General features: G+C 38.5%; 1 pseudogene; it reads right to left on the bottom strand.

Moving 5' to 3' along the window:
- Nucleotides 1-24,754: 24,754 nt before the first annotated feature.
- On the bottom strand, nucleotides 24,755-24,878 carry LOC132625259 (5S ribosomal RNA; annotated as a pseudogene).
- Nucleotides 24,879-26,151: the final 1,273 nt, after the last annotated feature.

Consider the following 26,151-nt stretch of genomic DNA (forward strand, 5'->3'; position numbering starts at 1 on the left):
TTCTTGAACTCTCAACTTGCTTAAGCACTCTCCCTTCCAATACTCTTTTTTCTGTATTTTCTATTTGCTTATGAAAATATAACCAGTAATGCACTTTGTTGCCTCTCTACTCTCTTCAGATCACCTCTATTTAAATTTCCCCATGTTTTCTTGACACCTTTTTTATTACTGCATTATAGGATGCACTTTAGATTTCACTGTGGGTAAATTTCAAATTTTTTTCTTTCAGTAGTGTTAAATTTGCATTTTGCCATTGTCCAAATCTCTTGAAAATGGATGTAAAGGAGACCTTTAATTAATACTAACAAACTAAAGGTCCTATCAATATAACATTAGCTTTAAATTCATAAGTTCTTAATGCTTGCTCATTATTTTCCTGCTCATTGGTGGTGGTTTCTACTACTAAGTTACAAAATATTTATTTTACCCAAACTCCTAATAGTTTCTCTTCAGAAACAACATATGGATTGCCTTGCTATACCTCTTTTCACCCTTTTTGTGTGTCAGAATTGAGATAAAACAAATGTTGTTCTTTATTGAGCCATTTGCAGGTTTATTTCTTCTGTCATAGAAAATGTTTTCTGCTTCATTGCTACCTATGATTCCTATGTAGTAGATAGTGAATTTGGTTTCATTTTCATCTTATGATTGTGTTACGTATTGTTTGTAGGACGAAAAAAAAAATGTTATCCTCTTTTACTGATTGGATACAAATAAGTATAGCAAGTATCTGGAAGTGGAGTTTTCTGTTAAAGAATCACTTTAACAACCTTTAATTTATTTTCATGTATAAGAAGAGTATTAATAATTGACTTATAAAGAGAGAATAAATGATCTCAGTCACTTAACAAAAACTAAAAGAATTCTTCACTGGCCATTAAACATTAATACGTTCGTTCGTTTCAACCTTCATTATTCAGTGTTATCTTCTGATGAAGATATAATTTACTTGTGATGAATGAAAGATTCTGGTGATGATGCTTTTTTAGTTTAACTGCTTCTTTCATTTTCGTGATAGCATTTTGCAATTGGTTATATTTTACTTAGATGTGCAGATATCGTTGTACGTCAAAATAAAATTTTACACTTTTTAAGGTAGTTATTGGCTTCCCTTTTAAATTGAATTATGTCTTTGACTTACATATGTGCATATAGGGAACGACAAAGAAATTACTTCATCTTCTTCGGGGATGAAGTTCCACATAAATAATCTGTCATCTAGATGCCAAAAGAAGCTCGGATCGATGACGACTAGAAACTCCTAGATTTTTTGACAAAAGGAACAAAGTGACTATTACCAACTTCTACGCCATCTATTGCTACTTACATCTCTGGGATGTAATCTCTGATTTCTTGGGTAGCTTGAGTTTATCGTTGTGAGAAAGTCGTTTACCTTTTTAATGACTTAGTTATAATTCTAAAGATTTGAGATTTTGTTTATGGTTCTCTGTAATCTTAGCACAGTGAATGTGATACTATCTTAATTCTTTACTATCATTGCCTTTAAAGATATCTTACCTATGTGCATATCTCGATGTTGATGATAATACGGGGGTGTTTGATTTTTTATTTCACATACCTCATCATTAATTTACAGCAGAGGAAGAAACAGACACAGGAGAGATAGAGTAAGGACACTTCGCAAAGCTAAAAGCATCATTTAATTTTGACAGAGTAGTCATATAATCTTATTAAAATGAAGGAGTCATATAATTTAAATTTAATTTGGGGTATTATATTTGAGGATTTTCCTTGCACTTTCAAGTGGTTAAAGTCTTAACTCTTAAAGATGAGAATTTAACTTACATAAGCTACTAATGTAAAAAAAAAATCATTAGTAATGCAGTGGTAACAAACCTTTTATTCATTATAAATAATTCATAGTCGGATTACGAGGTATGTTTAATCAATAAAGATTATTTTTTCTTTTATAAAATAAACAAATATAATTACTCAGCACCATATTAAATGTTTTCCGTGACCGCGCAACGCGCGGGAAAAGATACTAGTTTGGGTAAAAAACCGAACTTTCAATCTCTCAATTCTTCAACTAAAATTCAAGCCTAGTGGTCACTAATTCATCAAATTTCATGCTTAAATTAGTCAAATCCATTAATTAATCTCATATTGGAAGACTAAATATCAAAGGATAAAGTAAACATCAAAACCCATCTTCTTCCTTAAGTTTTATAGATTTTCTACCATGGATTCATGCTTAAGAAAGGTGAATAAAGGAAATCAAAGTTAGAGAACATAGAAGAATATGCATAGAACCTCTTCAAATCGCCTTAGAGACACTTAGGAGAAATAATATTTGGAATGGGAAATTAAAGGGTTTCACTTAGCATTAAATAGGATTATGTTCTACGTTTCCCACCGCAGCGGTAATGGGACCGTTACAGCGGGACCGCTCCCGCAACGCACTATCCACCACAGCCCGTTCGCTGGAGCGAATTCCCACGAATCAACTCAGCTCGCGCCAGTGGACCAGGCCTTACTGAGGCGGGTTCGCTGTAGCGCACAAGGTCTCGCCCCAACGAGATATCAGACACCAGCAGAATGTTAGTTTTTCACCAACTTCTTCCCAAAACCCGATAATCACCCGAGACCTCCCAGATGCAACCAGACATGCAACCACACATAAAAGCGCACTACAGACTCACTCATAGTCTCTGAATTCCTAACAGAGCTCTATTTGACCGGGTTAACACCCAATGTCCAAATACCAACTTTCCAACCAACAATCCAAAATGCTCCCGAGTGCCTCGGGAACCGAACTGAACATCCCACTAAGTTATAATCAACCCTCCGGACCTCTCAAAATTGACGGATTTCTAAAAAAGATCTGTTTACCCAAAGCTCTATTTTACATAAGTCATCATAAAACTTGCCCAATTATCTTGGGAACCGTGCCATCCATCTCCGTAGGTCAAACTCATACTATTAGGGCTTGAGAAAGGATTAACAGGGGCAAATGGGTCAAAAATACCATAATGACCAAACGGGTCGTTACAAACCCATTCAAACTTGCGTAGGCTCCTCTAAAACGTGAAAATGGTACTTCAATAAATTTAGTTTATGGAGGGATGAAAACGAGAGGTAAAAAACTTACCTTTTTCTGTAGAAAACTCCTGAACTTAGCTTCTTCATAGTAGAGGCTTCTCCTCCAACAGAAACTTAAAAAGGGAAGAAAATTACTTTGAATCTTCTGGGGTTTGGTTTATGGAGAGGGAATAGGTTAGGGTTTCTTTGGGAGTGGAGGAGAGAAGAGAGGCTGTCTGGAGTGAAAAAGATGAATTTGATCAGTTCACAACCCCTTTAAAGGGGCATGGGTGTGGGGCCCCTCTCCTTTTTAATTTGAGAAAAATTTGTGGCCTTTCCTTTTTAAGAAAGTAGGTGATACACCTTCTTTTCACCTACTTGCTTAATTAAATAGGTGTCACTTGATGGTTTCATTAAATTTAACATGTATCTCATCTTTACTTCGTAGTTAAGATACATATCAAGTAGCTCAAGCAAGTAGGACGACAAGTAAGTAGGTGAAGCAGGTACGTCGGGTAAACAAGCAGCGGGTTTTATTTTCCCAAAATCTCATTTCTCATGTTTTAAGTTTATTCGTCAACCTTGACTTAGTAGCGCATATGTTGAACGAAAATGTCACACCCCACCCTTGGTAAGGCATGATTGGCACCCGGCACCTTACGGAAACTGAGCGAACCAACTTATAACTTGTATTCTCTATGTCTCGAATGATAAAATAAGGCTAAGGCTAGATATGAACGTAATATCATGTATAAATATATGTCCAATAGACCCACGACGCCAATATAACGATCGACAGAACATAACAAAACTATACACAGGAACTGTCTGCAAAAGCCTCTATGAATATGACTGAAGTATACAAGTCGGGACAGGGCCCCCGACATGCCCTGAACAAAAATCATACAAACATATATGCATCCAGACTCGACAGCGCTCCAGGAAGTAGTGGAGCTCACCAACCATAACTGGTAACTGAAGGCATCCTACGATGAAAGATCCTCGTCTTGTCTATCTACACCTGCGGGCATGAACGCAGCGTCCACAAAAAGGGATGTCAGTACGAGCAATGTATTGAGTATGTAAGGCATGAATAGTAGCATAGTAAGAGATACCGAACATGGAAAATAATATAATAGCGTCTGAAGATAAAGTAATATAAAAGAGATCTACCTGTGCCTCTGAATGCCCTTTTAAGGCGAATGTCGTGCATGCTTAGATTTAAAAAAAAAAGACTTTTCCATATATATCCATATATAATATCTTGTCCGGCCGTTAAGGCGCGGTAATATATATGGCATCTTTCCCGGCCATTAAGGCACGGTAATAGATATAGCATCTTGCCCGACCACTAAGGCACGGTAATACATATAGCATCTTGCCCGGCCATTAAGGCACGGTGTTATCTTGCCTGGCCATATAGGCGCGGTGTTATCTTGCCCGACCATATAGGCGCGGTGTTATCTTGCCCGGCCATATAGGCGCGGTGTTATCTTGCCCGGCCATGTAGGAGCGGTATTATCTTGCCCGACCATGTAGGAACGTATTATCTTGCCCGACCATGTTGGCACGGTATTATCTTGCCCGGTCATGTTGCCGCGGTGTTATCCCCAGCTGATCAGTGGGATGTAATGCATACATACATACACATAAAAATACATAAATGAAATCAACATCATCATTAGCATTGCCATTGTCACTATATCATTCCTTGAAGAATCACCCATCGTAAGATGAAATCGATAATGTCACGGGAGTCTCGAGAATCATGAACTTAGACAACACTGGAAATAGAATCATTATCTTCGCTATATCTCACCTCGAAGGAACCAGTAACATGAGGTGAGACCATCAACAATAAGTAAGATCAAGGAATTTGTCACGACCCAACCCCGTAGGCCGCGACTAGTGTCCGTGCTGGACACCTGAACGTACCCAATAACCCAAACCGGCATATAAGCAGAATATTTAAATATAAAAGTCAATTGGCGTTATTAATTATCACAGATTAACAGATAAAGCACAAGGAAGCCGATCAGGCTGTCACAGATCATACCAACCCAAATCATATGCAGAACCCACATGTATGTCTACAGACCTCTACAGAACACATCAGAATCATAAGACGGGACAGGGCCCCGTCATACCCCTGAACAACATACAAATGTACCATAGCAAGGACTGTACCAAACATAGGCTCCGAACAATAGAGCACACCAAGATGGCAGAATATAGTCCTAAACATGCGGATCAGCAAATCTGTAGTCTGTACCTGCGCAACATGAAAATGCAACCCCCGAAGAAAGAGGGTCAATACGAAATATGTACTGAGTATGTAAAGCATGAAACGTAGTAAACAAAGTCATAATCGAAGCAGAAGATACAGAAAATGAACGAAATATCCAGATTAGCAAAGATGCTGATCATAAAGCATAAATAGTATTTGCAGAAAACGTATGTCATACCTGGTCCCACTACGGGACAAAATCATAACCGAAACAGAACGTACAGAAAAGTGAGTGTGATATCCAGAGTATCAAATGCATATTTTCAAAACATGAAGAGTGTGTACAGAAACATATGCCATATCATATCCGGCCCCTGCCAAGGGACTCGACAGACAGAACGTGGCCACCCCCCGACGCTGGTGCCACAACACATAAGGATCAGAAAAGGGGAATAACCCCGTAACATAGCATAACATATCAAATGGCCATATCAGATCATATCATATCATGTCAGAATAGTGTACATGGCACAACATACTCCACAACCCATGTACATATATACCTGCCCCCTCACATCGAGGCACGGCGAACAATGCAGTGGAAGACGCTTGAGAACATATCCTGGCCCGGGCTCAGTGTGGGAAACATTGAGGCATCCACGAATGGAGTAGTGAGAAACTAAATGCAATAAAATACCATGTATACTTCCAGAGACTCAATGAGGCATATCGAGTGACAAGTCAAAACAATGAAATCAGACAGAATCATAGTAAGTAAACTTCGGATGTCATAATGGGTTACGGAGGCATAATCTTGCTGAGATCGTTTCCAAGATCCAAAACAGTTTATAAGACTTAACAGAGTATTTAAAACAATTCTTTAGATAATAGTTAGAGGAGTAGTTAAGACATTTCCTTTAAAGCAGCTCGAAGACAAGTCATAAATACAAAAGGGGTAAAATCGGAAATAGTGGGCCCACCTCGGGACAAACGAAGCGGTGGGCTCAAATTACGTATTTTAAGCTTGTGGGGTCACCTATAGAGGTACTAGGGACATTTCATAACTTTCTAAACAATTTGTGAAAGTTTGCCTAATTCTTCCAACAAAGCATACCTAAAAGGTTCAATTCTATTGAATGAAAAAGTGACAATTTCAAACGCGGATTCCGATGGACAGAATATATTTCGGGGCTCAAATCCGATCCTAGTACACCTAGGACATGCCAAAAGAAGAATCGGGATAGCTTTACATACCTTATATGCTCTTTACGCCTTTCCAAATTCAATTCCCGTTTCGCCCAAAATCTGCAATTGGTCACATTTACCAATTCTCAATTTCCAATCTTTAAGTATTCAATCTTTATTCATAATTGCCTTCAGAAATTTGGGCAGCATCTCCCCTATACATATATCATCCCCGAGAATTTAACTCGGCCAAAACAATCAACAACAACCCAACAACAACACCAACAACGACAACAATCAATATAGGACACAATATAACACAACTAGTTTTCTTTCCGACATAATGCAAGAACTTTCATTCTGACTTCCCATTTCCAAACCAATCTCAATGTTTTCATATTCATTATTAATCTAGATTATCACAATATAATTTGGAAGCATTTCATATCATTTCCACAAAATATTCACAAGATATACAAAATATACAAACTTTCTACCAAAGTCATAATTCATCCAAAACTTCTAATATTCAACCTACATATCCATAACATATTTCCATCTTCCAATTTCATCAACCATAATCATAATTCACATCTTAACAACTTCATTTCCATAATATCACAAAATCATTCTAAAGTGACATAATCTTCTACATTCCAACTTCAACCAAAATTCATTCAACTTTCATTCCCAATATAATTTTCACCATAGCCACAACTAGAATACAACATAAAATTCAACTCATATATGTATACAACATACATACACTCACGGCTACATATATATATATATATACACTTTGTAAACTTCCATATTTCCATAGTTTCTACTCATTTCCATATACTACAACACAAACAAACCTTCATAACATAATAAAAAGGTATGAATTCCTACCTTTTTCTCCAATCTTCTTCACTTGTCCAAAGTGTGAGATTGATGAAACTAATGCTCAATCTTCCAAAACAGCTACACCAAGTTGTAGAGGGACCTTGAATTAGTAGGAATTCAACAAGAAAATAATTTTAGAGTCAAGATTTTTTTTAGGGTGATTTTTCTATGGCCAACCCGAAATGGCTCTTATGTTTGCTCTTGGTTTTTCTTCTTTCTCTTCTTTCTTTGTTTCTTGAAACTTCTATTAGATAGTGACCATTTATAATTAATTAGCACATGGAAATATTCATTAAAACCATGGGTTGGGCCTCACTTGGCCGGCAACCCCTTAAACATTGGGCCTAAATTTTCATTTTATTTTTTTGGGTCAACTCGGTTGATCCCGAGTTGGGCCTAGCCCACTGACCTTTGGACCTTAAAACGTTCATATCTCCTTGTACCGACATCACCTAGGAACCCACGATCTATGGATAGAAAGCTAATTCAATTATCTACAACTTCTATTTCATGGTATCTTTCCAAATTTCAAACTTATAATACCATTTGTGCCCCTCAAAGTCAGGTCACCCGAAAACGTTTTCTTAAAAATATTCGTTTGGAGGGCTTCCACTTTGATTTGGCCCAAGGGTACTTCATGAGTTGTGTTTAACTTTACATATGTGATTCATATGACTTTTCAGATGTTCCAAAAAAAAAAAATCTCGGTGTGTGGGCCCCACCCCAGCAAATAATCCGACGTTCAAAAATACGGGATATAACATAATTCATGGAAGGGCTCAATAATCTCATAATGCTCTTAAATCATAGCTTCAGAGTTTCTAGAAGAGAATCATCATCATCGTCACAATCATCATAGAATTTATTTCATTTAACATCATAAGAAGCTTTAAGAGTCATGAACTTCTAGCTTTTGAAAACAAGGAGGTTATGCAAACATTTATGGAATCATGCCTTTGAAAGAAAGGGACGAGCCTTAACATACCTGTTCAACCTCTAATTATCTACTCTTATTCGTCCGAGCTCGCAATTCTACATTTAAGAGGATTCACACAATCGTTAGACTCATTGTAGTATATTTGTACTAAGCTCCCAAGTCAAACTATTTTATATTCTGCTGAAAATCGGGCAGCATCTCTCATGTTTATATGCCTAGCCCAAAATCTCAATTCAGCAACCAACAACAAAAACAACAATACCAACATCAATATCATCATTTCCAACACCAATATGTACCATAAAACAGCCCACACGCTGTTTTCCAACTTCTAGAACTAACCAACTTACTATACCATTATTTAACGACTTTATCTCCGTAAATAAGCCTTAAATAATACCAAAAGAGAAATATTCATACCTTTTTTCTTGTTAAGACAGCAATATCCTCAATATCCACGCTAAAATCCACCGCAAAACAATACTAGATTCACAACCATGCATTACCCGGACCTAAACTACTACTCTGCTACTTGAAAATTGCTCACTTTTTGTTTCCCTCTCTCTCTCTCTCTCTTCAATTTCTGGGCTGAAATCTGGTGATAAAAGAGGGTTATTACCCTTTTTATAGGGGTCAAATTCGGGTCGGTTTACTGTAGCAATATTGTAGCTAGTCGGTACTGTAGCATGCGTTTTTGCTCTGTCAACCGAACTTGTAACGTCCGTAATTCTCTATTTCGATGTCCTATCGATGAGAGATTTGTTGCATTGGAAACTAGACTCGACGAAATTCATTTTAGGCTTTTGTTTCACTTCAAACTACTTCATATGCTAAGAGATATTCGTCCCTCAAGTTAGACCAAAATTTTCATAGAAAACATTACCCATCCTTTCTCCAAAGTCGTACTACTCCATTTCTTCCACTCATTTCCTTATAAAACCTTCCAGTATACCTTATATGAATCCTTCACTCATTAAGTATACTTAATAATGCTTGCTCTTTATATTCCAAAGTGATTTTACTTAACCATAACTCAACGTACTTATGTTTCAAATTTGATAAGTGCTTCTTCGAAGATACGGGGTGTAACAGAAAATACGGGATGTAACACCAAGAAAGGGGATTCACAATTTGGTATGATAATTGGATAGGGCTAGGTGCTCTGTACAATGAAGCTAGAGGGGATTTCTATGATGATAGAATGCAAACTGTACATAAATTGGTAGATCATGGTAGATGGAATGTTGAGAAGCTAGCAGAATTGTTACCAGAAGACATAGTTCAACACATCACCCACACAACTAAACCGCCAGTGTTAGAAATGGAGATGGACAATCCTTGGTGGTTACTTGATACAAGAGGATAATTTTCAGTGAAATATGCTAGGGAATATTTGAGGCTTAAGGGACAGAAACAGGAAATTTACAAGTATATGTGGGTGAAAAGGTTACCTTTCAAGATTTCATTTTTTATGTGGAGGTGTTGGAAGTTCAAGTTAACATTGGATGATGTTCTAAAGATAATGAATTTCAACTTAGCATCTAGATGTTGGTGTTGCTCAAATCCTAGGGAGGAGACAACACAAAATTTATTTGCTAAATCTTATTCTGCTAACCAGACTTGGTCATACTTTTCCTCTTTTGCAAGTATAAACTGTAATGACCCGTTTGGTCATTATTGCATTTTAACTCACTTTCCCCCATTGACCATATCTCGAGCCCTGTAAGTATGATTTTCACCTGCAGGGATGGCCGACATGGTTTTCAAAGTAATCGGGCGAGTTTTATGATGACTTATGAGAATTAGAACTATAAAGTGAAAACCTTCGATTGATAATTGACTTTTGGGCAGACAGACTATTTTCAAAAATTCATCAATTTTGTGAGGTCCGAAGGATCTATTATTACTTGGTGGGATGTTCAGTTAGGTTCCCGAGCCACTCGGGAGCGTTTTGGTTGGAAAGTTGGCTTTTGGGCATTGGGTGTTGACCCGGTCAAAAAGACCTCCAGTGGAAATTCCGAGATCACGAGTGAGTCCGCATCGTGTTTTTATGTGAGTTTTCAGGGCTGGTTAGTATTTGGGAGGCCTCGGGTGATTGTTGGGATATGGGAAGGACTTGGTGAAAAACCAGGAAATTTTGGTTTTCGGTGACTCGCCCCAGCGGACACGCCTCAGTGTGGCCAGGTACGAGGGTGCAGAAGTATGGGATTCCAAGGGAATCCGCCCCAGCGGATGGAATTCCACTTAGGTGGATGCACGGCAACGGACCGTCTTCCGCTACAGTGGAAGACGCTGTTCTAGAATTATTAAATGCTTAAGTTAACCCTTCATTTCCCATTCCCAAAATTATTTCTCAAAGTGACTCAAGGGCGATTTGAAGTGTTTCTGAGTGAATTCTTCTTGGGGTAAGTCTCTCTAACCTTGTTATCCATTATTTACCTTCCCTAAGCTTGAATCAATGGTGACAATTTAGAAAACTAATTGAAGAGGATGAGTCTTAACCTTAACTTTGTTATTTAAATTTTAGGCTTCAAATGTGAGATTAATTAATGGGTTTTACTAATCTAAGCATGGAATTTCATTAATTAGTAATGAATAGGCTTGAATCTTCCATTTGATTTAAGAATTGCAATATGGAAAAGCTAGGGTCTATGCCTAATTTGGGGGTTTTTCTTTGAATGATGAAATTGATCAATACTTGAGCTAAATTAGCAATTGGAGAGTAGAATTGGACTTCTAGAATGTTGGGTTACCTATTCCTTCTTTGAAATACCTGTTTTACCATTGCGGGCTCAATTTCACTATTTTCCTTAGTTTTTTTTTATTCGAACAAATGTATAGCAATATGGGTACCGTTGTTTCTGGTTTCTAACTTAGATTTCTGTAATGGCTAAACTTTAAGTATTCGAAAGCTCTTCGGAAGGGCAAGGCTCAGGTTTGACGGTTCGTGACTTCAGTTAACGAAGCTTATGTAGAAGTTAGTAATTGACAGAGAAAGCATGTTAAGCCTTCGAGTATGAAGTTGGGATGAATATTATTAGGTTGGTATTACTGATGACTTTGTGGGCATGTCGCCTCGTTTATTGTGATTTGGCTTGTTGCCATATGCGTGGTGTTGGGCTTGTTGCCTATTTTCTATGTTGCGGTTGTGATACGTTTGTCTCTCACTTATCTTGTTATTTATTATTGATAAAGAAAGAATTGGATTCGGTATTATTATTGTGATGTGTGCTCATGTAGAGGCACGAATTAGGTTGGGTTATGATTTATACTTGAGATTGATAGCATGCTTATCATTCATGCACATTCTACCCGATTCGTTGTTATGAACTGTGATTTGATATTAATAATGACAAGAGAGTAAGTGAAACATTCGAGATTTCTTATTGTGGGGTTTTCTACATGCATAATTCAAATGGCATCCCTTGCATATATTATTTGATGTTATTTATGTGGTCCGAGAGGAAATTTTTTCGGACGTGGCATTGCACAAATTGGGAGTTTAGTTTGTATTGGTAATTTATTTATGGATGCTGTTATGTTTATTCACCCTCATGATCGTTGTTGAATTCAACATTCATGCATACATTTCATCCTGCATTTCTCATGGTGATATTGTGTTGTTCCAATGATGAAATTGATGGAAAAAGCTTATGGAAACATATGATAAGGAAGTGAAGGATGAAAGTCACCTCTGGGCTGTGTGCAAAGTGATTATGGGTAGATTTGATATAGTAGCCATCTTTGGACTGTGTGTAGAATGGCTAGTGACGTGGAAGCCACCTCTGAGTTGTGTGAAGAGTGGCTGGTGTTGTGAACATCATCTCTAGGCTGAGTGCAGAGTGACTAGTACATGGACTTCGCGGGTCCCCCATGGGTCATGACTATCGACACGTGGAGGTTTTCTGTTCTTAACATGTATATACGGTATGAGACAGTTGGCAAGTGTATTGCATTGCATTATATCGCACTTGCATTCATATTACCTCCACTCATATCACTGATTCTGGTTGATGCATTTATTGCATTGCATGGTTCGTTTCTGCATTGATTCCTTGGTTGATGATTCATTGTGTTGTTGTGCTTGTTAATCACTTACCTAGACACTTGATGGATTTGAGGACTAGAGGTTTCCGCTTAGGCTATGACTGTAGACTATTGAGATCTAATGTGGTTCATATTAATGTATGTTTTTCGTGGATGTGCTTGGTGACTATATTTAACTGTTATATGCCTATTTGTTGATTTCTTTCTTCATATATGTGAACTAATTGTTGTCGTCCTATGATGCCTACTAGTACTTGTTGTTTGTACTGATGCTATCTTGATGCATTCTTTTCTGAGTGCAGAGTTTGTTGCAGCTTCCACTTCTACCCCTGGAGAGTGATCCCGAGTCAAGCTTACGAGTGTCCAAGGTGAGCATCTGATGAGTCCGCTACCCGGAGACTTCTCTATCCCCTGTCTTATTTATTCCTATTATGAGACAGATATTTATTTTCAGACTTGTATTTCCTAGACATTGAACTTAGATGCTCTTGTACTATTCAAGCCAACTTAAGGGGTTGTATATTTAGATTCCGCATTATTATCTATTCATTTTTTAGACTTCTATTGCTTCTTATTTACTATTTCTGTTGTTTGGATGATTGAGTAAGGGACGGGTTTGCCTATTAGGTGGGAAAGGGTAGGTGCCCGTGCGGTCCGTGATTTGGGTTGTGACAAGTTGGTATCAGAGCCTTAGGTTACCTGGTCTATAAGTACAAGACATGTCTAGGAGAGTCTTGTGGATTGGTACGCTGAGCTCCGTACTTATCTGCGAGAGGCTATGGGACATTTAGGAAACTTCCAGTTCTTCCATTCCTTTCGTGCTACTTCATTTGAATTGGTATCTAGTTGATTCGAATTGGTATCTGAATTTTCTTGTCTTAATCACCCATGAAGGGTGGGAACTCGTCTTTAAATTCTTATTCGAATGGTTTTTTTATAATGTAGCATGGTATGGTACGAGATGGATCATCCTGATATGGACGCATGACCAAGTTTAGTTTCTAGCTATGGCTTGAGGATTCAGTTGTGTGGGATTATGGTTAATACTTTTTTATTGTAGGGTTTTTTTTAGAAACAGGAGAGATAGTACAGAGGACCAAATGATCTCCATGTTTTCAGCGTTGGGTTGCTCGGAAGTCGCAGAAGTGCATTTGTGGCTTAACGAGAATGATTTATTCGAGGTATGATTGGTTTGGGAAAAGTTTTAATATTGTCAAGGTATTATGATGGTTTGCAAGGCACGGTTGTGCCAATGGTGGGTCAGTGATTCAACAGTGGCAGTATATTTGATGTCGATATGCGGGGATGATTGTAAGTTTGGTATGGACCCTCAGATTTGGCAAAAAGATAGTGACCGTGTGTAGTAAAGAAGAGAAGAATAAGGATATAAAGGACGAATTTTGTGGAAAACGTGTGGTGAAGTAGGATGTTTTAGGGTTTATTGGTAACAGTACTTTTGTTTTATAGGACGGAGGCGTAAGGAAGAGGATTTGGATAGGTCACTCTCCACTTTTAGGAAGGGAACAATTGGTATCTGAAGTTCTCATCAGGATAAGGTTGCAGTTTGTACGAGAGTGGATTTCGTATTCGGTCGTGAAAAGTTAAGTTGTGCTTTGACGTAGCAGTATGGTAGTGGTGGAGCAAGAACTAGTGGTTTGTGGGTTCTTTCAGAAAAGTGGTCATCGGTTCTAGATCAGAAAGAAAGGTTACTTGTGATAAGTGGAGACTTAGGATATTGGGCAGTTGTGGTCCTGGTCCTTCAATAAAGGGTGTGTTCGCTAGGTCGTCGTGTTTAGAGGAATGGTAAGGATATCGTGGAATCAAAAGCTGGTCGATTTGAGAGTTATGTTGCGGCCATAATTGGTAGAATAGACATAAGCGTTCAGTGTTGAGTTGTTATGTTTGGTTTTGCCATGGGCCAATGGGTGCCAGTGGTTGACTAATAAAAATTACTAGTGTTGGGCAAGTGCGACATTTTAGTACTCAAGGAGCTATCGGGTGTTACATCTACTCTTGGACAAGGGGTGTGAGTATTGTACTTGTTGTGTAAGTTTCGGCTAGTTCCTATTATTAATAGGATTGACTCGGTTAGTTTGCTAGACGTATGATTATGTGGTATACTATTGAGTGGGTTTAAGTGATGGTTAGACGGTGCTGATGATTGTGATTTTATTGGAATTGGGGAATTGAAGAGTCAAGAAAAAGATATAATTGATTGAGAATCGGCAAGAATAAGGTACATCTTCGGGATTACTTGGGTCAATATGGTTTGTGGTGTTGTTGTCTTCCGTGTTTCAGATGAGGTGTAATTGTTGAGTACGCTTAAAGAAGGAAGTCTACAGAAATGGATTAAGTGATATGACAAAGTTCTGTGAGGTTTCGTGATCAGTGACTAGTGAGAAGCAAATTTCTGGTGACCGACACGTTAGAGCTTATGGGAAGTGGTTTGTGTACACAGTTGGGTAATTTTGTAGCACTCTTCCATGGATGAGCTAGTGTTGTTAACATAAAGGAATTCTGGGAGTCTCTATAATTTTAAGGCTAGAGTTATAGTTTTGAGATGAGACCGTATTCGTGGTAGTGTATTATATTGTAAGTATTATTAACTGGATGACTTGGGTGAGCACTTTTGGACATTAAGGACTTAGAAGTAGTTGTGTCAGGGTTAGAGTGGAGGTTGCAAGATTTGACAATTACGGAATTGTTATGGGCATATCAAGGTGTCACAAATGAGATTCGATGGTTATAGGTGTATTAAATGAGGTTGCAGGTTATGCGTTCAAACATTCGGAATCAGGAGCAAGTTAAGGGGAAGCAAAAGGAAATTTTGATGTATTTAGAGTTCATGGGGTCTATCAGATTTGTGAATCGGGTGAAGGTTGAGAAATATGAAAATTGCGATCATAAGGTATAGTTCTTCGGTACTAAGTTGATGACTGGTTAGAATTCAGCCTTCTGAGTCGAGGGGACGAACATAATTGACTATGCATGAGAAAAGGACTAGAATTGGTTGCCACAGATATGTGATAGAATTTTGATTGATTTCGGAAAGTTGGGAGATAGCTCAAGTGACCATTGGTGGTATTCAGGGGTTTGTGCATTCATTTCGGGTCAGAATTGTTCGATTAGAGCCCGGTGGGCTATGTTTATAATTCCAGAAGGACTTATGGGTTTAAGTTCAGAATTGAGGTATGATAGGTCTAACGAATTTATCGGGGTTTGCGAGTAGACTTGGAACTAGCGAAATTGGCTTAAGCAAGAGCAGTTCTGATGGAATTGCTTAGAGTTCTCAAATGGAGCAAGAATTCTTTCCTAGCAAGAGTAAGTCATGGTTTGGGGCTTGTGGCGTGTCTTTATGTATTTCTAAAAAATCGTGGTGTGAAGAATGGCTTGGAAGGTGTGAAAGAAAGATTAGTGGAATCAGAATATTTTATCGGTTCTGAGTGGGCTATGTGTCACGACCCAAACGGGAGGGCCGCGACTGACACCCAAGACCCTACTCGGCCGAGTGCCATACTACTATTCCATCCACGAGTCACAACTTTTTGTGAACCTTTAATCTATGAAATGACGCTTCCGTCAGGTACAAAAAAACTTTTCAACAAAACGCTTTTGTCCAATCAGGGACTTCTCCCTTATCGTTAATGCGAGAAAACCTTTAGTCACAAATAAAATCTTTACAAGGAAACAAAGCATAAAGACACATAGACCTATATGGTCGCTTTACGCAACTGTCGACTCCTCGACGCCCTATCCACAGGACACTGTCTGCAAAGTTTCTAACATATACAAAATACCGTAACATAAGTACTTTGACTCGGCAACACTCCGAACGGAGATGGAGCTCACCAATCAAGCTGCTAGCTTGGGAACATCCTATAGCCAATGTCATCTACTCATATGTTTACTGTTATATCCCGTATTTTCGAACGTCGGATTATTTGTAAGCTGAGGTGGGGTCCACACGTCAAGATTTTTTTTTGGAACATGTGACAAGTTATATGAATCGCATATGTAATGTTAAACACAACTCGTGAAGGGCCCTTGGGCCAAATCAAAGTCGAAGCCCTCCAAACGAATATTTTTAAGAAAACGTTTTCGGGTGACCTGACTTCGAGGGGTAAGAACGGTATTATAAGTTTGTAATTTGGAAAAATACCAAGAAATAGAAGTTGTAGATAATTGAATTATCTTTCCAACCATAGGTCGTGGGTTCCCAGGTGACGTCGGTACAAGGAGATATGGACGTTTTAAGGTCGAAAGGTCAGTGGGCTAGGCCCAACTCGGGACCAACCGGGTTGGCCCAAAAAAATAAATAAAAAGGAATTAAGGCCCAAAAGAGATGGGGTGGCCGGCCAACATGGCCCCAGCCCATGGAATTTTATAAATTTCCATGTGCTAAATTAAAATAAAGGACCATATATGAGTCATACTTCATTAGAAGCTTCAAGAGAATTAGACAAGGAGAAAAACAAGAATAACAAGAGCAAGAAGAGCCTATACGGCTTTGGCCATAGAAAAATTTAGCACTTTGAAATCTTTCTCCAAAAATTGTTTTCTTGTGGTGTTTCCACTAATTCAAGGGTCCTTTACAACTTGGTGTAGTTGTTTTGGAAGAAAGGGCATTTGTTTCTTCAAGTTGACAACTTGGTCAAGTGAAGAAGATTGTGGATAAAGGTAAGAATCAATTAATTTTTCTTATGTTATGAAGTTTGGTTTATGTTGTAGTATGTAGAAATGAGTAGAATTTATGAAAATATGGAAGTTTGCAAAGTGGGTGTGTTTATATGAAGGTGGTCGTGTGTGTGTGTTAATGTATAGATATGATGAGTTGAATTTTTGTGTTGTATTCTAGTTGTGGTTATGGTGGAATTTATATTGGAAATGAAAGTTGAATGAATTTGGTTGAAGTTGGAAATATAGGTGTTGGCCGTGTGATGTATGGAATTGGAATGGAAATGGATTAATTTTGTTTAATGTGTTAGTTGTGTTGTTGTGATCCTTATGATGTAAATGAGGGCTAAATGGTTTAAGTTGGCAATAAAATGGATTGTAGAAGGTTATGTCATTTTAGTGTGATTTTATGATATTATGGAAAATGAAGTTGGGAAAGTATGGATTGATGTTGTTGATCATGAATTTGCAAATAGAAAATGTGTTTTGATGGTTTTGCTGTATATGTAAGACTTTTGGGTGAAATATGGAATTGATGGAATTATTGAATATTGGATATATGGCTTGGAATATTCTTGGCCTATGTTTGTATGATCTTAAATTAGTGTATGAATATGGAAATATTGATATTGACTTGAAAGTGTAAAGTTGGTTTGGAAGTTGTTGCATTATTCGGAAAAGAAGACTATTTATGTTAGAATGCGTTTTAGTCGATCATTGATGACTATTGGTATTGTTGTTTGGTATGGTTGTTGCTATTTGAGCCGAGTTGAATCTCGGGGATGTTGTATGTATAGGGGAGATGCTGCCCAAACTTCTGTAGACAAGTATTGATTAAGATTGAACTTTTAAACCTTATGATTAATATTTGGTAAATGTGACCAAATGTAGATTTTGGACGAAACGGGATTTGAATTTGGAGAGGCGTAAGGAGCGAATAAGGTATGTAAAGCTCACCCTTTCCTTCTCTTGGCATGTCCTAGATGTATTAGGTTTGAAGTTGGACCTCGGGGACTACTCTACTTTTCGGAATCCGCGTCTAAATTTGCCCCTTTTCCATTCAGTGGAATTGAACTAATTATGTTGCAAATGGTTAGGAAAGTTGTTTAAATACCTAGAACTTGTGTAAATAAAATACGATTACCTTAAAACCCTCATAAGAGACTCCATAAAGTTTATTACACATACCTTGTGTCCGCCACCTCGTTTGACCCGAGGTGGGCCCACTACTCCCGGATTTTTCTGATTTGTTCCGTTTGACTTGTTCTGAAGTAGAATTCAAAGGAAACTCTTGGTTACTCTTCTAACTACCATATGACGTTTGTTTGAATTATTTTGTTGAGTTCCATAATGCATTTTGAAACATGAAAACGATTTCAGAAAGCTTATTTTGATATAAACCATTGTGACATCCGAAAGGCATACGCTATGATTACCGTTCAATCTCTTTTATATGATTTGCCATCTGAGTTATGCTATCGAGATTCTGTAAATGTTATATTTTGATATGTTCAAACAATCCCAAAAGCTTTAATTCGATATAATCCCTCGCGACATCCGAAAGGTACGTGCTATGACTATCGTCTGATTTCTTTCTTAAATGACCTGTCATTCGGATTATTCTGTCGAGTCTTTGTAAATATTTTATGATGCATAAGTTTCTCACTACTCCACTCGTGGATGCCTCAATGCTTCCTTCACTGAGCCCGGGCCAGGATTTGTTATCAAGCGTATTCCACTGCATTGTTCACCGTGCCTCGATGTGAGGGGGCAGGTATGACATGTACATGGGTCCGGAGTATGATGTGCCATGTACACCTATGTTCTGATATGATATGATATGATATGATATGATATGATATGATGTGGCCATCTGATATGTTACGGAGCTATTCCCTACTCTGAAGTATGATGTGTTGTGGCGCCAGTGACGGGGTGGCGCCACGTTCTGTTCACCGGGTCCCGTATTGGGGCCAGATTTGGCATATGTTTCTGCATGCATTATTTACGTTTTGTAAGTATACATTTTGATATCCTGGACTTTGCACTCATTCTCTGTATTTTCTGTTCCGGTTATGATTTCGTCTACTGTACTTCATGCTTTACAACTCAGTACATATTCCGTACTGACCCCCGTTCTTCGGGGGCTGCGTTTTCATGCCGCGCAGGTACAGACGACAGGTTTGCTGATCCGCCCGCTTAGGACTTTGTTCTGCTATTTTGGAGCGCTGATTTATCCGGAGCCTATATTTTGGTATAGTATTCTGCTATTGTATATATGTACGCTATTCAGGGGTACCACGGGGCCCTGTCCCGTCTTATGTTTCTGTTATTACTGTTCATAGAGGTCTGTAGACACATATGTGGGTTGTGTATATGTTCTAGGAAATATGTATTCTGTGATGGCCTTATCGGCTTCTGTGCGCTACATCTGCTTATGTATGATAGCTTGTGACTCCGTTTGACTTTATATATTTATGTATCTAATTTATATGTTGGTTTGGGGTTACTGGGTACGTAAGGTGTCCTGCTCGGACACGAGTCGCGGCCTACGGGATTGGGTCGTGACATATACACCTGCGTGGCATGAAACGCAGCGCCCCCAGTCAAAGGGACGTCAGTACGAACAATGTACCGAGTATGTAAGGCAGAATAGAAATAATATATCTCGACTCGGTTGATAAAAGAGTAACAGACTCAACCTGTACCTGTAACCAACTCTGATAAACATGTACGTGCATATGAACTTTTGATGCAGCATGAGTATATATATATATATATATATATATATATATATATATATATATATATATATATATATATGTATATATATATAATGCATGCCTTCACCTTGCTCGCAGCCCCTTCGGGCATAATAGCATAATAGCCCCTTCGGGCAGCCCCTTCGTATACCAGCTGATCAGGTGGTTTGCGTATATAACGCCTTAGCCCTTTTCCCTACCCCATGAAATGATGTCGTGCATGTATGTAAATATGCAAATGCATGAAAACCTTTGAAAACCATCAAAAGACTCCCTTCGGAGCAACTTTAACGCAAAACGGGAACTTCTTCCCCTTTTCATTTGTCTCCTTCGATACTCCAAAATTTAAATGTAAAATGCATAGGAAAGAGAAAACCCTTTGAATTTCCCCTTCGGGAATTAGACAATATTATGAAATTTCACAACCTATGGATGCCCCTTCGGGACTTAAAGAGGTCCAAGATACGAATACTCCTACATTGTCTAGGAATAGAGTCTTTGGAGTTCGTTTATTTGCTGGGTTCGTTTAGATGATAAGGATCTTCATCACTACCATAAACATCACCACTATCATGTATCACTTTGAATGATCCATAACATAAACTGAGGCCATATTTTATATAGCACGCTCAGATATAGGCTGAGGCCATAGCACGCTCAGACATAAGCTGACGCCATAGCACACTCAGACATAAGCTGAGACCATAGCACACTCAGACATAAGCTGAGGCCATAGCACACTCAGATATAAGCCGAGGCCATATGTTATATAGCACACTCAGTCGCGTCATGAAATCATCTAGAAACTTAGGCTTGAAAATCTCTAGGATTGGAATCATTGTAAGATTTTTCAGAAACTATAGATTTCTAGCATTGCTAGGAGTAAAAATATTATGGATGTCATGTATGGGATCAAAACATAGGAATCATGCCTTTGAAAGAAAGGGACGTTCCTTAACATACCTGGAAGCTCGCTTCTCGACTTTCCAACCTACCTCCTGTCTTGAAATCTACATATAAAACCATTCATTCTATTGTTAGGCACGTTGTGGTATACTTATCCTAAGCCTCCAAATAAATCTTTCTAGAATCTGCCGAAATTTCGGCAGCATCTCCTCTATTTATATGCCTAGCCCAAAATCTCAATTCAGCAGCCAACAACAACAACAACAATACCAACATCAACAACAATATTATCAACACTAATATGTACCATAAAACAACCCACACACTGTTTTCCAACTTCCATAATTAACCAACTTACTACACAATTATGTAACGACTTTATCTCCGTAAATAAGTCTTAAATAATACCTAAAGAGAAAGATTCACACATTCTTTCTTGTTAAGACCGCAATATCCTCATATCCATGCTTAAATCCAAGGCAAAACAATACTAGAATCACCACCATGCGTTATCCGGCCTTAAACCACTACTCCGATACTTGAAAATTGCTCAGTTTTTGTTTCCATCTCTCTCTCTCATCAATTTCTGGAAATTTCCAGCAAAATCTGGTGAAAAAAAGGGGTTCTTACCCTTTTTATAAGGGTCAAATTCGGGTCAAATTCGAGTACTGTAGCACGAGTTTCTACTCTGTCAGCTGAACTTGTAACATCCATAATTTTCTACTTCGAAGTCCAATCGACGAGCGGTTTGTTGCGTTAGAAACTAGACACGACGAACTTCATTTTGGGATTTTGTTTCACCTTAAAAAACTTCATATTCTAAGAGATATTCGTCCCCCAGGTTGGACCAAAATTGCTCGTCATATTTTCTCCAAATTCCGAAAAACTTAATTTCCTTGATTCACTTGCCCGCCAATCCTTTCGGTACTTCTCATACATGATCTTAAACCCTTACAACCATAAATTAGGCACATATCACTTCGGTGTTCACAATTAAGCAATTAACACCTATGGAACTCAACGTCCGAACTGCGAGGTGTAACATTCTTCCCCCCTTAAAAACATTCGTCCTCTAATGTTGTAGCTACAAATCCACGACGTTTTTAAAGATATCTTGAAGTGACTGTCCTTCTCTTATGCTCCGATCGCCCTATTTTCTTTTTACATAGGTTGGTCAACCTCTTCTCTCGCAATTATTTAGAATCTCCAACCGTGAGGTTCACATGCTTCTAATTTCCCTCAAACTGTTCTAGTTCCTTGTCCTTCCTTTAAGTCTAAACCTGTAGGTCTCCTTAGCACACTTCCCATGGGGGTCACCCATCCTATTACTACTCTGGCCCAAGCACGCTTAACCTCGAAGTTCTGATGGGATCAGGTGCATTAGTGCTGGTATGATCACGTCCATCCTACTGCGTGGCCTTTATCATGTTAGCTAAAAGAAGTTGAAGTTCTAACAGATCCCAAGAAAATTTCGATCATGCATCTCCCTACGAATTGGAAAAGTTCCTCATGTTACTGACCACGCAATTGTTATTTTAGTCTTTGGAACTCCCTATTACTTCTCGATTTTCTCATTGTCGGGTGTCATATTTTCTCTAATACCTTAGTCAGTCCTTGTGCTCGTACTCAAGCTTACTTGCTTCCCCCTTAAAGGTTTTACCTTATGGTGTTGCATTTCATTGCCATTCTTGATCAAAATTTCATCCCATAATAATCCTTTCGTCCTCGCTTTTTATACTTCCCCAGTCACTTCCCCTTCCATTAATTGGCTGTACATTTCAATCATACTTGCAACACTGTTACCATATCTGACTTATAATCCTTTTCACCAATACTTACCTCTATGCTGATTTCTTCACTTCTATTGTCCCTATAATCCCAATATCACCATTCAGTTCCTTTGCCAGTACCATTCTTCTGCTGAAATCAAGGGTTAGTGCAAGGAATTTCATTTCTTATGACTTGGCTCTTATCGCACGATCTTAGATATGAAAGAAGGGTAACCATCCTAAATGCCCTGTAGCCTCCTGTTTATAAATGTGGCGCGCAACACACCATAAACAAGTCTCTACTGGACACGACTTTGCAGACAACCCCTAGGACGAACTGCTCTGATACCACTTTTGTCACGACCCAAACCGTAGGGCCGCGACTGACACCCAAGACCCTATTCGGCCGAGTGCCATATTACTATTCCATCCATGAGTCACAACTTTTTGTGAACCTTTAATCTATGAAATGACGCTTCCGTCAGGTACAGAAAAACATTTCAACAAAACTCTTTTGTCCAATCAGGGACTTCTCCCTTATTGTTAATGCGAGAAAACCTTTAGTCACAAATAAAATCTTTACAAGGAAACAAAGCATAAAGACATATCGACCTATATGGTCGCTTTACACAACTGTTGACTCCTCGACGCCCTATCCATAGGACACTATCTGCAAAGTTTCTAACATATACAAAATACCGTAACATAAGTACTTTGACTCGGCAACACTCCGAACGGAGATGGAGCTCGCCAATCCAGCTGATAGCCTGGGAACATCCTATAGCCAATGCCTTCTACTCATCTGTATACACGTTCGTGGCATGAAACGCAGCGCCCCCAGGAAAAGGGACGACAGTACGAACAATGTACCGAGTATGTAAGGCAGAATTGAAACAATATATCTCGACTCGGTTGATAAAAGAGTAACAGACTCAACCAGTACCTGTAACCAACTCTGATAAACATGTACGTGCATATGAACTTTTGATGCAGCATGAGTATATGTGTGTGTATCTATATATATATATATATATATATATATATATATATATATATATATATATATATATATATATATATATATATAATGCATGCCTTCACCCTGCTCACAGCCCCTTCGGGCATAATAGCCCCTTCGGGCATCATAATCATCGTATACAAGCTGATCAGGTGGTTTGCGTATATAACGGCTTAGCCATTTCCCTTACCCATGAAATGATGTCGTGCATGTATCTAAGTATGCAAATGTATGAAAACCTTTGAAAACCATCAAAAGACCCCCTTCGGAGCAACTTTAACGCAAAACGGTAACTTCTTCCCCTTTTCATCTGTCTCCTTTGAGACTCCAAAGTTTAAATGTAAAATGCATAGTAAAGAGAAAACCCTTTGAATTTCCCCTTCGGGAATTAGACAATGTTATGAAATTTCAAAACCTATGGATGCCCCTTCGGGACTTAAGAGGTCAAAGATACGAATACTCCTACATTGTTTAGGAATAGAGTCTTTGGAGTTCTTTTATTTGCTGGGTTCGTTTAGATGATAAGGATCTTTATCACTACCATAATCATCACCACTATCATGTATCACTTTGAATGATCCATAACATAAACTGAGGCCGTATGTTATGTAGCACGCTCAGACATAGGCTGAGGCTATAACACACTCAGACATAAGCAGAGGCCATAGCACACTCAGACATAAGCTGAGGCCATAGCACACTCAGACATAAGCCGATGCTATATGTTATACAACACACTCATTCGCGTCACGAAATCATCTAGAAACTTTGGCTTGAAACTCTCTAGGATTGGAGTCATCGTAAGATTTTTCAAGACTTCTGGCATTGCTAGGAGTAAAAATATTATGGATGTCATTTATGGGATCAAAACATAGGAATCATGCCTTTGAAAGAAAGGGACGAGCCTTAACATACCTGGAAGATCGCTTCTCGACTTTGCAACCTACCTCCTATCTTGAAATCTACATATAAAACCATTCATTCTATTGTTAGGCTCGTTGTGGTATACTTATCCTAAGACTCCAAATAAATCTGTCTAGAATCTGCCGAAATTTCGACAACATCTCGTCTATTTATATGCCTAGCCCAAATCTCAATTCAGCAGCCAACAACAACAACAACAATACCAACATCAACAACAATATTATCAACACCAATATGTAACATAAAACAACCCACACACTATTTTCCCACTTCCATAACTAACCAACTTACTACACAATTATGTAATGACTTTATCTCCGTAAATAAGTCTTAAATAATACCAAAAGAGAAATATACATAGATTCTTTCTTGTTAAGACCGCAATATCCTTAACACACTTCCCAGGGGGTCACCCATCCTATAACTACTCTGGCCCAAGCACGCTTAACCTCGAAGTTCTGATGGGATCAGGTGCATTAGTGCTGGTATGATCACGTCCATCCTACTGCTTGGCCTTTATCACATGACCTAAAACAAGTTGAAGTTCTACCAGATCCCAAGAAAATTCCGGTCATGCATCTCCCTCCGAATTGGAAAAGTTCATCATGTTACTGACCACGCAATTGTTGTTTTAGTCTTTGAAACTCCCTATTACTTCTCGATTTTCACATTGTCGGGTGTCATAATTTCTCTAATAACTTAGTCAGTCCTTGTGCTCGTACTCAAGCATACTTGCTTCCCCCCTTAAAGGTTTTACATTATGGTGTTGCATTTCATTGCCATTTTGATCAAAATTTCATCCCATAATAATCCTTTCGTCCTCGCTTTTTATACTTCCCCAGTCACTTCTCCTTCCATTCATTGGCTGTACATTTCAATCATACTTGCAACTTTTTGTGAAACTTTAATCTATGAAATGACGCTTCCGTCAGGTACAGAAAAACTTTTCAACAAAACTCTTTTGTCCAATCAGGGACTTCTCCCTTATGGTTAATGCGAGAAAACCTTTAGTCACAAATAAAATCTTTACAAGGAAACAAAGCATAAAGACACATTGACCTATATGGTCGCTTTACACAACTGTCGACTCCTTGACGCCCTATCCACAGGACACTGTCTGCAAAGTTTCTACAATATACAAAATACCGTAACATAAGTACTTTGACTCGGCAACACTCCGAACGGAGATGGAGCTCACCAAACCAGCTGATAGCCTAGGAACATCCTATAGCCAATGTCTTCTACTCATCTATATACACCTGCGTGGCATGAAACGCAACGCCCCCAGGCAAAGGGACGTTAGTACGAACAATGTAGCGAGTATGTTAGGCAGAATTGAAACAATATATCTCGACTCGGTTGATAAAAGACTAACAGACTCAACCTGTACCTGTAACCAACTCTGATAAACATATATGTAAGTATGCAAATGCATGAAAACCATTGAAAACCATCAAAAGACCCCCTTCGGAGCAACTTTAACGCAAAACGGTAACTTCTTCGCCCTTTCATTTGTCTCCTTCGAGACTCCAAAACTTAAATGTAAAATGCATAGGAAAGAGAAAAACCTTTGAATTCCCCTTCGGGAATTAGACAATATTATGAAATTTCAAAACCTATGGATGCCCCTTCGGGACTTAAGAGGTCAAAGATACGAATACTCCTACATTGTTTTGGAATAGAGTCTTTGGAGTTCCTTTATTTGATGGGTCCGTTTAGATGATAAGGATCTTTATCACTACCATAATCATCACCACTATCATGTATCACTT

This window comes from Lycium barbarum, chromosome 12, assembly GCF_019175385.1.
Source record: "Lycium barbarum isolate Lr01 chromosome 12, ASM1917538v2, whole genome shotgun sequence".
In the NCBI taxonomy this organism is placed as follows: Eukaryota; Viridiplantae; Streptophyta; class Magnoliopsida; order Solanales; family Solanaceae; genus Lycium; species Lycium barbarum.